Genomic DNA, 13716 nt, shown 5'->3' with positions numbered 1-13716 from the left:
AACACCACTAGGGAGCAGGTTAACCTCATTAATAGAGAATGCCGGTACACACACAGTATCTGCCTTCATGCAGCGTGTGGTCTTGCTGAGTTTGTAACCAAGTTGGAATTTACCACATATGACTTGGAAAAATGTACTTCAAAGGCCTTCCAACTGGTAATTACCATGGTTGTCCCAATCCTCTCGCCTGTTCCCACTCACCATGAGTAGGCAGACGGGTTGGAAGGAGGGTGAAGGAGAGTTCAGAAAGAATTGTGCTAGCGCACAACAGGCTTGACAACATTGTGAAGAAGTATAGCAGAAGTCTGCCTGCTCTGTAGTCCAGCATGTCTGCCTGCCTGCAGCCGAAACCTGTTTTAACCTCAGTACTCAGTTATATGTGGAATGTAGCTGATAAACCACTGGCCTTTAAAGGGGCAATATGCTTTTCGAACAATAACAAACACTTCCCCGCCACTGTTTTGGTAAACATGGCTGTAGAAATGTAACCACTCTCAAATTAATGGACAGACCTACATCATGAGTCGGTCTATGCAGACTAAGGACCTACCTGGCCATCATGAGTAGGTCTATGCCGATGAAGGACCTACCTGACCATCATGAGTAGGTCTATACAGATTAAGGACCCACCTGGCCATCATGAGTAGGTCTATACAGATTAAGGACCTTAAGGACCCACCTGACCATCATGAGTAGGTCTATGCAGGTTAAGGGTCCACCTGGCCATCATGAGTAGGTCTATACAGATTAAGGACCCACCTGGCCATCATGAGTAGGTCTATACAGATTAAGGACCCACCTGGCCATCATGAGTAGGTCTATGCAGGTTAAGGACCCACCTGGCCATCATGAGTAGGTCTATACAGATTAAGGACCCACCTGGCCATCATGAGTAGGTCTACGCAGGTTAAAGACCCACCTGACCATCATGAGTAGGTCTATGCAGGTTAAGGACCCACCTGACCATCATGAGTAGGTCTATACAGATTAAGGACCTACCTGGCCATCATGAGTAGGTCTATGCAGATTAAGGACCCACCTGGCCATCATGAGTGTGTCTATACAGATTAAGGACCCACCTGGCCATCATGAGTAGGTCTATACAGATTAAGGACCCACCTGGCCATCATGAGTAGGTCTTTGCAGATTAAGGACCAACCTGGCCATCATGAGTAGGTCTATGCAGGCTAAGGACCTTAAGGACCCACCTGGCCATCATGAGTAGGTCTATACTGATTAAGGACCCACCTGGCCATCATGAGTAGGTCTATACTGATTAAGGACCCACCTGGCCATCATGAGTAGGTCTATACAGATTAAGGACCCACCTGGCCATCATGAGTAGGTCTATACAGATTAAGGACCTTAAGGACCCACCTGGCCATCATGAGTAGGTCTACACAGGTTAAGGACCCACCTGGCCATCATGAGTAGGTCTATACAGATTAAGGACCCACCTGGCCATCATGAGTAGGTCTACGCAGGTTAAAGACCAACCTGACCATCATGAGTAGGTCTATGCAGGTTAAGGACCCACCTGACCATCATGAGTAGGTCTATACAGATTAAGGACCCACCTGGCCATCATGAGTAGGTCTATGCAGATTAAGGACCCACCTGGCCATCATGAGTGGGTCTATACAGATTAAGGACCCACCTGGCCATCATGAGTAGGTCTATGCAGGTTAAGGACCAACCTGGCCATCATGAGTAGGTCTATACAGATTAAGGAACCACCTGGCCATCATGAGTAGGTCTATGCAGGTTAAGGACCCACCTGGCCATCATGAGTAGGTCTATACAGATTAAGGACCTACCTGGCTATCATGAGTAGGTCTATGCAGATTAAGGACCCACCTGGCCATCATGAGTGTGTCTATACAGATTAAGGACCCACCTGGCCATCATGAGTAGGTCTATACAGATTAAGGACCCACCTGGCCATCATGAGTAGGTCTATGCAGATTAAGGACCAACCTGGCCATCATGAGTAGGTCTATGCAGGTTAAGGACCCACCTGACCATCATGAGTAGGTCTATACAGATTAAGGACCTACCTGGCCATCATGAGTAGGTCTATGCAGATTAAGGACCCACCTGGCCATCATGAGTGTGTCTATACAGATTAAGGACCCACCTGGCCATCATGAGTAGGTCTACGCAGATGAGCTCTATTCTATCAAAAATGTTATTGGATACACATTTTGATAGATGGTGTATTTTCAAAGTGCACACAGTACACCACAAAAGTAACCGGTTGTAAGTCCCGCCCCGTTCATCTGTCTATCACTTATTTTTGCCAATCGAACACCTTGAATTTCACTGTAAACTTGCAGACATTAGCCAATGGATTAGGACAGGGGCGGTCCGTTGCTATGGGCGAGGTTTGGTTGAACCAGCTAGTGGACTGGCAGGTGAAACTGAACGGCTAGTGACCTGCAGCAGGAGAGTTCATTCTCAACACCTCTCTGGAATTTCAATTCAATCGTCCAGGTTCGAGAGATTGGTGATTGATTTTTACTGACTTTTGGATCGGGGCCCTGATCACAGGTAAGGAGTCAAGTTAGGTATTTTGAAATGATAGCTAATTAACGTTAGTTGGTGCGCTTACTAGAAAAATGTTTGTTTTGGCTGGGGTTCATTGCTCGCAACGCTAGCTAGCTATCCAGCAAATGCTAACTTGGTAACTAGCTGCGGCTACATTTATTGAACCGAATAAGCTACACGCAAAGGTTAGCTCAAACTGGTAAGTTATACTATTAACTAGCAGTCAGCGAACTATATATTAATATTAGTTTACCAGCGAATAAGCCCAATTTAACGGCTGTGGAAGTGTTATGACGACTATAGAAGCTAGCTAGCTAACGTTGGCTAACTAGCGATAAGCGTTAATTAGCTAGCCAGGTAACGTTAACGTTAGCTAGCTAGCGGTAAGGACGGAGCTAACTAACGTTATCGCCTTTAACGACGTCGTTAGAAAACTTTACTAGCTAGCTGGCTACTGTCCTGAATAGCTCGAGAGTAACTAGCTAGTCAAATGATGTGAATACACAACGTTAGTTATCACTCGATTTTATGATAACTAGCTAGAGGTAGTTTTAAAGTGAAATATATATATATATAAAATATGGCCTGAAGCCTCACTATCTCTGCGTAGCTAAGGTTAGTCCCAAAGGATTCTTGACTAACGTTAACCAGTTAGGTTATCTCGATTAGACAATTAGAAAGCTACCTAAAGTAGATAACCTGTTAGTTAACCGGGTTGAAGTAGTTTCACGGCAATGGTTGGTGTTCTGCTTTCAAACACTGACCTCTAACGTTACTGGCCACCTTACTGACAATGTAGTTAGGAATGTTTCAAGTAACATCACCGGAACGGAAGTTCAGCAGGTAGCGTCGGGGATGACAACACTCAGACAACAGGGAATGGGCTCGAATCCCGGCGTAGGCATGTTATTTAGAAAATCGTTTTAAGTCAAACCACACTTTCAGCACATTGTTGTTAAAACAATTCATTTTAGTAAAGTATAAGCTTCTGTCTTAAGCATCCTAAATAATTATTTTTTTTTTTTTTTTTTTTTTTTAGTCATTTAGCAGACGCTCTTATCCAGAGCGACTTACAGGAGCAATTAGGGTTAAGTGCCTTGCTCAAGGGCAGATCGACAGATTTTTCACCTAGTCGGCTCGGGGATTAGAACCAGCGACCTTTCGGTTACTGGCACAACGCTCTTACCCACTAAGCTACCTGCCATAATGCCATAGATTCTGTTTTTGACAGCAAAAACAAGGGATTCAAAGCAAAAAATAGAAGCATAATGGATGGTGCCAACCTGTATGGTAACTGATAGCAAGCTATTAAGACAGGCGACTAGCTGCTGCCCCCCGGAGATTTTATGAATATTGTGGAAAAAAACGAATAAATGAATCTCAAACTCTGCTTTTCATGGCTGACCTGCAGATGTCACTAATGTGCATTGTGTTAAAAGCTCAGAGTAATGAACCATTTTCCCGCACAATTTGGTGAATGCCCCAAAGGCATTCAGAAAGCCTCGGTTTCCCATCACTAACAATGTCGGAGTTGATTTTCCAACACCCGATTAGCTGACATACACTTGCCTCGAAGCCAAGTAGAGTTGGCCCGGGCGGGCACAATATGGTCCGACTGCAACCCGCGTCCTCTGGGCAAGACCAGGGAAGAACCGCACAGGGAAAACCCATCCCCTCTTCTATTGGCTCCTGGCTACTTGTTCAAGCAGGTTAGGATAACTAACGTGGCAGGTTAGGAGAATGAAATGAAGGTTAGGAAAAGGGTTAGCCTTAGGCTTAGCTAAAATGCTACCAGGAAGTAGCCAAGAGCCAATAGAAGAGTTGGCAGGGTTTCCCTGGGTGCTTCTTCCCTGGTCTTGGCCAGGATGCGGGTCACAGTCAGACCCTTCTCGGCGGGCAGGGAGTGAAACTCAACACTTTGCCGACATGCGCGTAATCTCACATTTAGTCATAGTCAGATTTTGTGTCGCAATCCCATCAGCCCCTGTTCTGAAGAATGATACAAATCTGTCCTTGTTGAGATTCTCTGTGGTATTCCCGTCAAATACAATAGTGAGGAATGTGATCAGACTGACACACACAGCCACTATCCCACCTCCTGTCTCACTCACTTCCCCCTCCTTCCTGGAAACATTTCCCACAGAGATTAGGTTATGTGATGGTGTTGTAGGCTATCTGAAAAACAGTCAACATTCACCAAAAGTCTTTCTAGAAACCGCCATGGCTTTTCCCTATTCTTCACTTAAATGAAGTGATTCAACAATCGCTCCAACAGATCAATTGAAGCTTGTTTTCTGTGAATGCAGTTTGATTGCCCACTGTCCCATGTAGCTCAGTTGGTAGAGCATGGCGTTTGCAATGCCAGGGTTGTGGGTTCGATTCCCACGGGGGGCCAGTATGAAAATGTATGCACTCACTATAAAACTGTAAGTCGCTCTGGATAAGAGCGTCTGCTAAATGACTACAATGTAAATGTAGAAAACCAACATGGGCTATTGATTGGTTTGTGTGTTGCCATTAGGGGAAGGAAATGACCACCGTAAATGTCTGTTTTAATTAGTACTCCCTCCCCACCTAACTCCTATTGATTGTGCTGCTGAAAACATCCAGGGTTTTTTGTTGGTCAATATGATGGCTTTCGTTAGCAGCAATGAGGCCCTCTGCTCGCTCTCCTGGCTCTCCCTTTTTGGCTGGGCTTTTTCAGAGCAACGACAAACTTGATTTCGTTGTCTTTGAGCATGTATTGAGCTCCTATCTTTTCATCCTCCGGAGGATGACTGTGAAAATGCTTTGAATCAAAGCCCTTGGCTATGCCAGAGGAGCAGAATACCATTTGGGACTCAGTCTGTCTGTGTGCAGTGGAAATTCAGCGCTAAAGCCCAATTTGAAATTGAAAGGAAATGTTGCCACGTTGGCGGAGATGGCACTCACTGTAAACACTGCATATGTTGGCTAAATCGGAACTTACCGTTACATTTCTATCACGAAATCTGAAACGCTTCAGCTATACGGATTGAATAGAGCCCTTAACTGCTGCTAGGTCGGTCGCAAGGTTGGAGTATTTTGTGTTGGCTCTCTGGAGGCCTTCTCCTCACCTAGCAACCATCCATCCATGTGACTGACTGATCAGTGACACAGTACCCGTAGACCGACAGACACGGATAGACCGACACGGAGAGACCGACACGGATAGACCGACACGGATAGACCGACACGGAGAGACCGACACGGATAGACAGACACGGATAGACCGACACGGAGAGACCGACACGGAGAGACCGACACGGAGAGACCGACACGGAGAGACCGACACGGAGAGACCGACACGGAGAGACCGACACGGATAGACCGACACGGAGAGACCGACACGGAGAGACCGACACGGAGAGACCGACACGGATAGACCGACACGGAGAGACCGACACGGAGAGACCGACACGGAGAGACCGACACGGAGAGACCGACACGGATAGACCGACACGGAGAGACCGACACGGAGAGACCGACACGGAGAGACCGACACGGAGAGACCGACACGGAGAGACCGACACGGATAGACAGACACGGATAGACCGACACAGATAAGCTGGCTGTACTATGACTGTGCATTCAGAGATGTTGTTTGATAGAGATGTTTGATTTGATCACTCCATCTCTCCAGTCTGATAACCAGGTAATAGCGCAGCAGTGGGATCTGTCCCGCTGGTGTTCTACTGTTCTGATTGTGTTCACTCCAATCATTCAGTCCCTGGCCTGGTAAACAGATCTGTCCCGCTGGCCAATCCAATCATTCAGTCCCTGGCCTGGTAAACAGATCTGTCCCGCTGGTGTTCTGTTGTTCTGATTGTGTTCACTCCAATCATTCAGTCCCTGGCCTGGTAAACAGATCTGTCCCGCTGGTGTTCTGTTGTTCTGATTGTGTTCACTCCAATCATTCAGTCCCTGGCCTGGTAAACAGATCTGTCCCGCTGGTGTTCTGTTGTTCTGATTGTGTTCACTCCAATCATTCAGTCCCTAGCCTGGTAAACAGATCTGTCCCGCTGGTGTTCTGTTGTTCTGATTGTGTTCACTCCAATCATTCAGTCCCTGGCCTGGGAAACAGATCTGTCCCGCTGGTGTTCTGCTGTTCTGATTATGTTCACTCCAATCATTCAGTCCCTAGCCTGGGAAACAGATCTGTCCCGCTGGTGTTCTGTTGTGGGACAAGCCTTTACACCCCAATGCTATTCAGAGATGGTCATTTCCATATAACATTTTCCATTCTAAAAATTAGGAATAAGCGAAGGCTTTGATTTCTGGTCAAACAGATGGAAAAGGCTTCTTAGAAAACATCTACCAGAAAAAGTATTGAATGGATTAGAAATACATCAAAACACAATGTTGAGGTAAAGACCCCTGCCAACTAATATCAAAACGTATATTTAGTTTAGGATAATTTTTTCTGCCTTCTGTAAGTTTAAGAAACATTGCATTGTGCCTTGAAGTTCCATTACCAAAAACCGGAATATCTGTAAGATATGTTCTCATTTCCCTCCCTCATGAGGAGGGAGGATAATGAAAGTGCACAGAAGTAACAAGTAAAGGTAGACCTATAATTTAGTTCGTTTTTAATGATCAATTTAGTTTATGAATTATTAAGGCATTAAAACTCGAAGTTCTGTTTACCAAATTGGTAACAGAATTTCCAAAAAATCAGCAACGGAATTTCGGCAATTGAATTGGCTACAATGGGAAATCATATAGTCACAAACCACAGTGGGGCAACTGCTACTGTAACCAGCATCCTCACCCACTGAGCACTGAACGACACCGGACGTCCACAGAAGTTGAAAGGTAGTTACAATTTGCTCAATCCGCCATTGCCTTGATTTCAACGTCCACAGACATTGTTTTTTGGTCCAGACCAGCCCAGATTTCAACGTCCACAAATGTCTGAACTGGCCTTCATTTGGCCCAAACATACCATGATTGGTTCAGATTTGAAATCTGAACCAATCAATGTTTCACAAGTTTGGACAGAACAGTACATTACAGTACAGTAGAGCACAGTAAAGAAAAGTAGAGTTCAGGCCAGTTCTGTGCTGTACTGTAAAATAGTGGGGTAGAGTATAATGTACTGAACTATACTCTATTTGACTCTACTGTACTGAACTCTACTGTTCTATGCTGTATTTTACTGAACTCTACTGTTCTATGCTGTATTTTACTGAACTCTACTGTTCTATGCTGTATTTTACTGAACTCTACTGTTCTATGCTGTATTTTACTGAACTCTATGGTTCTATGCTGTATTTTACTGAACTCTACTGTTCTATGCTGTACTGAACTCTACTGTTCTATGCTGTATTTTACTGAACTCTATGGTTCTATGCTGTATTTTACTGAACTCTGCTGTTCTATGCTGTACTGAACTCTACTGTTCTATGCTGTACTGAGCTCTACTGTTCTATGCTGTATTTTACTGAACTCTATGGTTCTATGCTGTATTTTACTGAACTCTGCTGTTCTATGCTGTACTGAACTCTACTGTTCTATGCTGTATTTTACTGAACTCTATGGTTCTATGCTGTATTTTACTGAACTCTACTGTTCTATGCTGTACTGCACTCTACTGTTCTATGCTGTATTTTACTGAACTCTGCTGTTCTATGCTGTACTGAACTCTACTGTTCTATGCTGTATTTTACTGAACTCTATGGTTCTATGCTGTATTTTACTGAACTCTACTGTTCTATGCTGTACTGCACTCTACTGTTCTATGCTGTATTTTACTGAACTCTACTGTTCTATGCTGTATTTTACTGCACTCTGCTGTTCTATGCTGTATTTTACTGAACTCTACTGTTCTATGCTGTATTTTACTGAACTCTACTGTTCTATGCTGTATTTTACTGAACTCTATGGTTCTATGCTGTATTTTACTGAACTCTACTGTTCTATGCTGTACTGAACTCTACTGTTCTATGCTGTATTTTACTGCACTCTACTGTTCTATGCTGTATTTTACTGCACTCTACTGTTCTATGCTGTATTTTACTGAACTCTACTGTTCTATGCTGTATTTTACTGAACTCTGCTGTTCTATGCTGTACTGAACTCTGCTGTTCTATGCTGTATTTTACTGAACTCTACTGTTCTATGCTGTACTGAACTCTATGGTTCTATGCTGTATTTTACTGAACTCTACTGTTCTATGCTGTATTTTACTGAACTCTACTGTTCTATGCTGTATTTTACTGAACTCTGCTGTTCTATGCTGTATTTTACTGAACTCTATGGTTCTATGCTGTACTGAACTCTACTGTTCTATGCTGTACTGAACTCTACTGTTCTATGCTGTATTTTACTGAACTCTACTGTTCTATGCTGTACTGAACTCTACTGTTCTATGCTGTATTTTACTGAACTCTACTGTTCTATGCTGTACTGAACTCTACTGTTCTATGCTGTACTGAACTCTACTGTTCTATGCTGTATTTTACTGAACTCTATGGTTCTATGCTGTATTTTACTGAACTCTACTGTTCTATGCTGTACTGAACTCTACTGTTCTATGCTGTATTTTACTGAACTCTGCTGTTCTATGCTGTACTGAACTCTATGGTTCTATGCTGTATTTTACTGAACTCTACTGTTCTATGCTGTATTTTACTGAACTCTACTGTTCTATGCTGTACTGAACTCTATGGTTCTGTGCTGTATTTTACTGAACTCTACTGTTCTATGCTGTACTGAACTCTACTGTTCTATGCTGTACTGAACTCTACTGTTCTATGCTGTATTTTACTGAACTCTATGGTTCTATGCTGTATTTTACTGAACTCTATGGTTCTATGCTGTACTGAACTCTACTGTTCTATGCTGTATTTTACTGAACTCTGCTGTTCTATGCTGTACTGAGCTCTACTGTTCTATGCTGTATTTTACTGAACTCTACTGTTCTATGCTGTATTTTACTTAACTCTACTGTTCTATGCTGTATTTTACTGAACTCTACTGTTCTATGCTGTATTTTACTGAACTCTACTGTTCTATGCTGTACTGAACTCTACTGTTCTATGCTGTATTTTACTGAGCTCTACTGTTCTATGCTGTATTTTACTGAACTCTACTGTTCTATGCTGTATTTTACTGAACTCTACTGTTCTATGCTGTACTGAACTCTATGGTTCTGTGCTGTATTTTACTGAACTCTACTGTTCTATGCTGTACTGAACTCTACTGTTCTATGCTGTACTGAACTCTACTGTTCTGTGCTGTACTGAACTATACTGTTCTATGCTGTATTTTACTGAACTCTACTGTTCTATGCTGTACTGAACTCTACTGTTCTATGCTGTATTTTACTGAACTCTACTGTTCTATGCTGTACTGAACTCTACTGTTCTATGCTGTATTTTACTGAACTATACTGTTCTATGGTGTACTGAACTCTGCTGAACTCTACTGTGCTGTACTTTGATGTCCAAACTTGTGAAACATAGACGACTTTGATTGGTTCAGATTTGGTCCGGGACAGAGCACGGCCCCATGATGAAATTCCGTTATCGCAATTCTGTTACCGGTTGTAAATCCACTTCACTTCGTGTTCCATGTGATTGTGATCACTCCAAACATTCAGTCCCCCGGCCTGGTAAACAGATCTGGCCTTCTTGTTTCCTGCAGTTGGAGATGTGGACTGTCCTGTCTGCAGTCAGATCTTTTTATTAAATGGGTCTGTTTCCTGCGGTTGGAAATGTGAACTGTCGTGTCTGCAGTCAGATCAGGGTTTTAATGGGTCTGTGCTCTGATAGAATGAGCCGAGTGAAGGCAATGAGACGAGCACCATAGTATCATGCTGTATGGCATCACTATCCTTCCCCACAGCCTACCAAGCATCACTATCCTTCCCCACAGCCTACCAAGCATCACTATCCTTCCCCACAGCCTACCAAGCATCACTATCCTTCCCCACAGCCTACCAAGCATCACTATCCTTCCCCACAGCCTACCAAGCATCACTATCCTTCCCCACAGCCTACCAAGCATCACTATCCTTCCCCACAGCCTACCAAGTGAGGGTATTGTACTGTTAGCTAGCTATCAGTTTTAACATGGCGCTTGGTTGTGTGTGTGTGTGTTGTCACCATACCAATAGTTTACTAACAATACGATACCAGGCCAAGTATCACGATACCGAGTAGTATCGCAATACCGAGTAGTATCGCAATACCGAGTAGTATCGCAATACCTCGGGAAGAAGGAAGAAGGACTATACATGCATAATGATCTGCATGTGATTGTGGCAGTAAGGAGAAAACACTGCATGAAACCTTCCCTACTCTTCAATTAACTCCCTCACACTACACTCTCCCTTCCTCTCCGGTGTTTTCCACAAGTACATAGAGTAGCCACCCAAATGGAAAGAGTAGCCGTCCTGGGGGGCTTGCCGAAGCAGCTCTGTTTTGGTGCCCTGATGCCTTGATTGCATCTGAAATACACAGTGAAATTATTGAATACTTTATCGAGTTTACCTCCCAGATTGGGGAAAAATTAGTTGTATTGTGTAGAAAGACGTGACTTTACAATTTTAAATGATTGAAGTGTATGAATTCAGTGTGTTAGTAGTTTTGGATATCGTCTAGGACTAGCCCTATTTGATCAGGACTATTTTCTATGTAAGAGAAAATAAACCTTTAACATTTAACCCGTCTTCTCTTGAGATTAAACTCTTAAGTACAGTTTTACTGCAAGATATGAATTGCCACAATGATGTTTGTTCTTCAAATTATGTATTTTATAAAAACAAAAATGAAGTAAATAGCCCACATTATCTTTTAAATTATGTTTCAACGTTATTTTTACAGGTTTCCATTTTTTTTTTTTACAGGTTTTCGCTCTCAAAATCAAACAAAACAAAATGTAATGTTACAAGTTCACAACAATGCTTAAACCACATCAGGAGATCACTTTTGAGGTCTGGGAAGAATCTGAGAAATTTAGATTTTTGGGTGTAGGTCTGAGTACTTATGTAAAGACTTTTTTAAAATATTTTTTTATATACACTACTGGTCAAAAGTTTTAGAACACCTGTTCTGTTCACAAACACAAACAGACCCCATACCAAGAGGGCGGCAGGTAGCTTAGTGGTTAAGAGCTTTGTGCCAGTAACCGAAAGGTCACTGGTTCTAATCCCTGAGCCGACTAGGTGAAAAATCTGTCTGTGCCCTTGAGCAAGGCATTTAACCCTAATTGCTCCTGTAAGTCGCTCTGGATAAGAGCGTCTGCTAAATGACAAAAAAATTAAAATAAGAGTGTGCAAAGCTGTCATCAAGGCAAAAGGGTGGCTATTTGAAGAATCTCAAATATAAAATATAGTTTGATTTGTTTAACACATTTTTGGTTACTACATGATTCCATATGTGTTATTTAATAGTTTTGATGTCTTCACTATTATTCTACAATGTAAAAAATAAAGAAAAACCCTTGAATTAGTAGGTGTTCTAAAACTTTTGACCGGTAGTATACATTTGCAAAAATGTATAAAAACCTGTTTTTGCTTTGTCGCTGTGGGATGTTGTGTGTAGATTGCTGAGTATTCTTATTTATTCAATCCATTTTAGAATAAGGCTGGAACGTAACAAAATGTGGAAAAAGTCTAGAGGTCTGTATACTTTCCGAAGGCTACTTTGTGTAAATATACAGTGCCTATCTTTGAGTTAGCACGTAGCTTATACCCTAACCTAATGTTTGTAATGTAACCTCTTTAGAGCACCTGATCGTCTGTCTGTCCCCTGATGGGATAATGCCTGGTTCCTAGAGCAGGAAATGAGGCCCTGTGGGGGTTAATCTCTTCATTATAACCCCCTGACTGACTCACTGTGTCAGGTAGAGATTAGGTTAGATAAGGAAGCACGGTCTGCTGCTTCGACTGGCAATGTATGAAGTTTCCCCTATGTACGGACAACAGATCTGGGATCAGCTTCCCCTACCCCAATGCTAACCTTAACCATTATTGAAAATGCTAAACTGACCCAAGATCGGTGTCTAAGGGCAACTTCACCCTACTCTGCTTGGAGTGGGACTGGGAGTAGCCTTTCAGATCCATCTCTCCCTCCCTGTGGACTGGATGAGGCTGCTTGGAGTGGGACTGGGAGTAGCCTTTCAGATCCATCTCTCCCTCCCTGTGGACTGGATGAGGCTGCTTGGAGTGGGACTGGGAGTAGCCTTTCAGATCCATCTCTCCCTCCCTGTGGACTGGATGAGGCTGGTTGGAGTGGGACTGGGAGTAGCCTTTCAGATCCATCTCTCCCTCCCTGTGGACTGGATGAGGCTGCTTGGAGTGGGACTGGGAGTAGCCTTTCAGATCCATCTCTCCCTCCCTGTGGACTGGATGAGGCTGCTTGGAGTGGGACTGGGAGTAGCCTTTCAGATCCATCTCTCCCTCCCTGTGGACTGGATGAGGCTGCTTGGAGTGGGACTGGGAGTAGCCTTTCAGATCCATCTCTCCCTCCCTGTGGACTGGATGAGGCTGCTTGGAGTGGGACTGGGAGTAGCCTTTCAGATCCATCTCTCCCTCCCTGTGGACTGGATGAGGCTGGTTAAGCCTCCAGTGTTCCCCTCCCCCTGGTCCTGTTAGGTGACAGCCGGGTTCCCCTCCCCCTGGTTCCCCCTGGTCCTGTTAGGTGACAGCCGGGTTCCCCTCCCCCTGGTTCCCTCTGGTCCTGTTAGGTGACAGCCAGGTTCCCCTCCCCTTGGTCCTGTTAGGTGACAGCCAGGTTCCCCTCCCCCTGGTTCCCCCTGGTCCTGTTAGGTGACAGCCAGGTTCCCCTCCCCCTGGTTCCCCCTGGTCCTGTTAGGTGACAGCCAGGTTCCCCTCCCCCTGGTTCCCTCTGGTCCTGTTAGGTGACAGCCAGGTTCCCCTCCCCCTGGTTCCCTCTGGTCCTGTTAGGTGACAGCCAGGTTCCCCTCCCCCTGGTTCCCCCTGGTCCTGTTAGGTGACAGCCAGGTTCCCCTCCCCCTGGTTCCCCCTGGTCCTGTTAGGTGACAGCCAGGTTCCCCTCCCCCTGGTTCCCCCTGGTCCTGTTAGGTGACAGCCAGGTTCCCCTCCCCCTGGTTCCCCCTGGTCCTGTTAGGTGACAGCCAGGTTCCCCTCCCCCTGGTTCCCCCTGGTCCTGTTAGGTGACAGCC

The 13716-nt window shown here is 44.3% G+C and overlaps 1 protein-coding gene across 2 annotated transcripts in view; it reads left to right on the top strand.

Moving 5' to 3' along the window:
- Positions 1-2424: 2424 nt before the first annotated feature.
- numb (NUMB endocytic adaptor protein) overlaps positions 2425-13716 on the top strand; it is a 93760-nt gene continuing 82468 nt past the window's right edge. The window contains exon 1 of one of the 2 annotated variants that reach the window (XM_084143617.1): positions 2425-2550. The gene's annotated coding sequence lies outside the window, so the exon portion shown is untranslated. The remainder of the gene's footprint in view (positions 2551-13716) is intronic. The other variant, XM_084143619.1, reaches the window with a different exon arrangement.

Source organism: Coregonus lavaretus (genome assembly GCF_964263955.1).
Source record: "Coregonus lavaretus genome assembly, chromosome: 27".
Classification (NCBI taxonomy): Eukaryota; Metazoa; Chordata; class Actinopteri; order Salmoniformes; family Salmonidae; genus Coregonus; species Coregonus lavaretus.
Note: the sequence above shows the minus strand (reverse complement) of the source record. Positions and strands in the feature narration are given on the sequence as shown.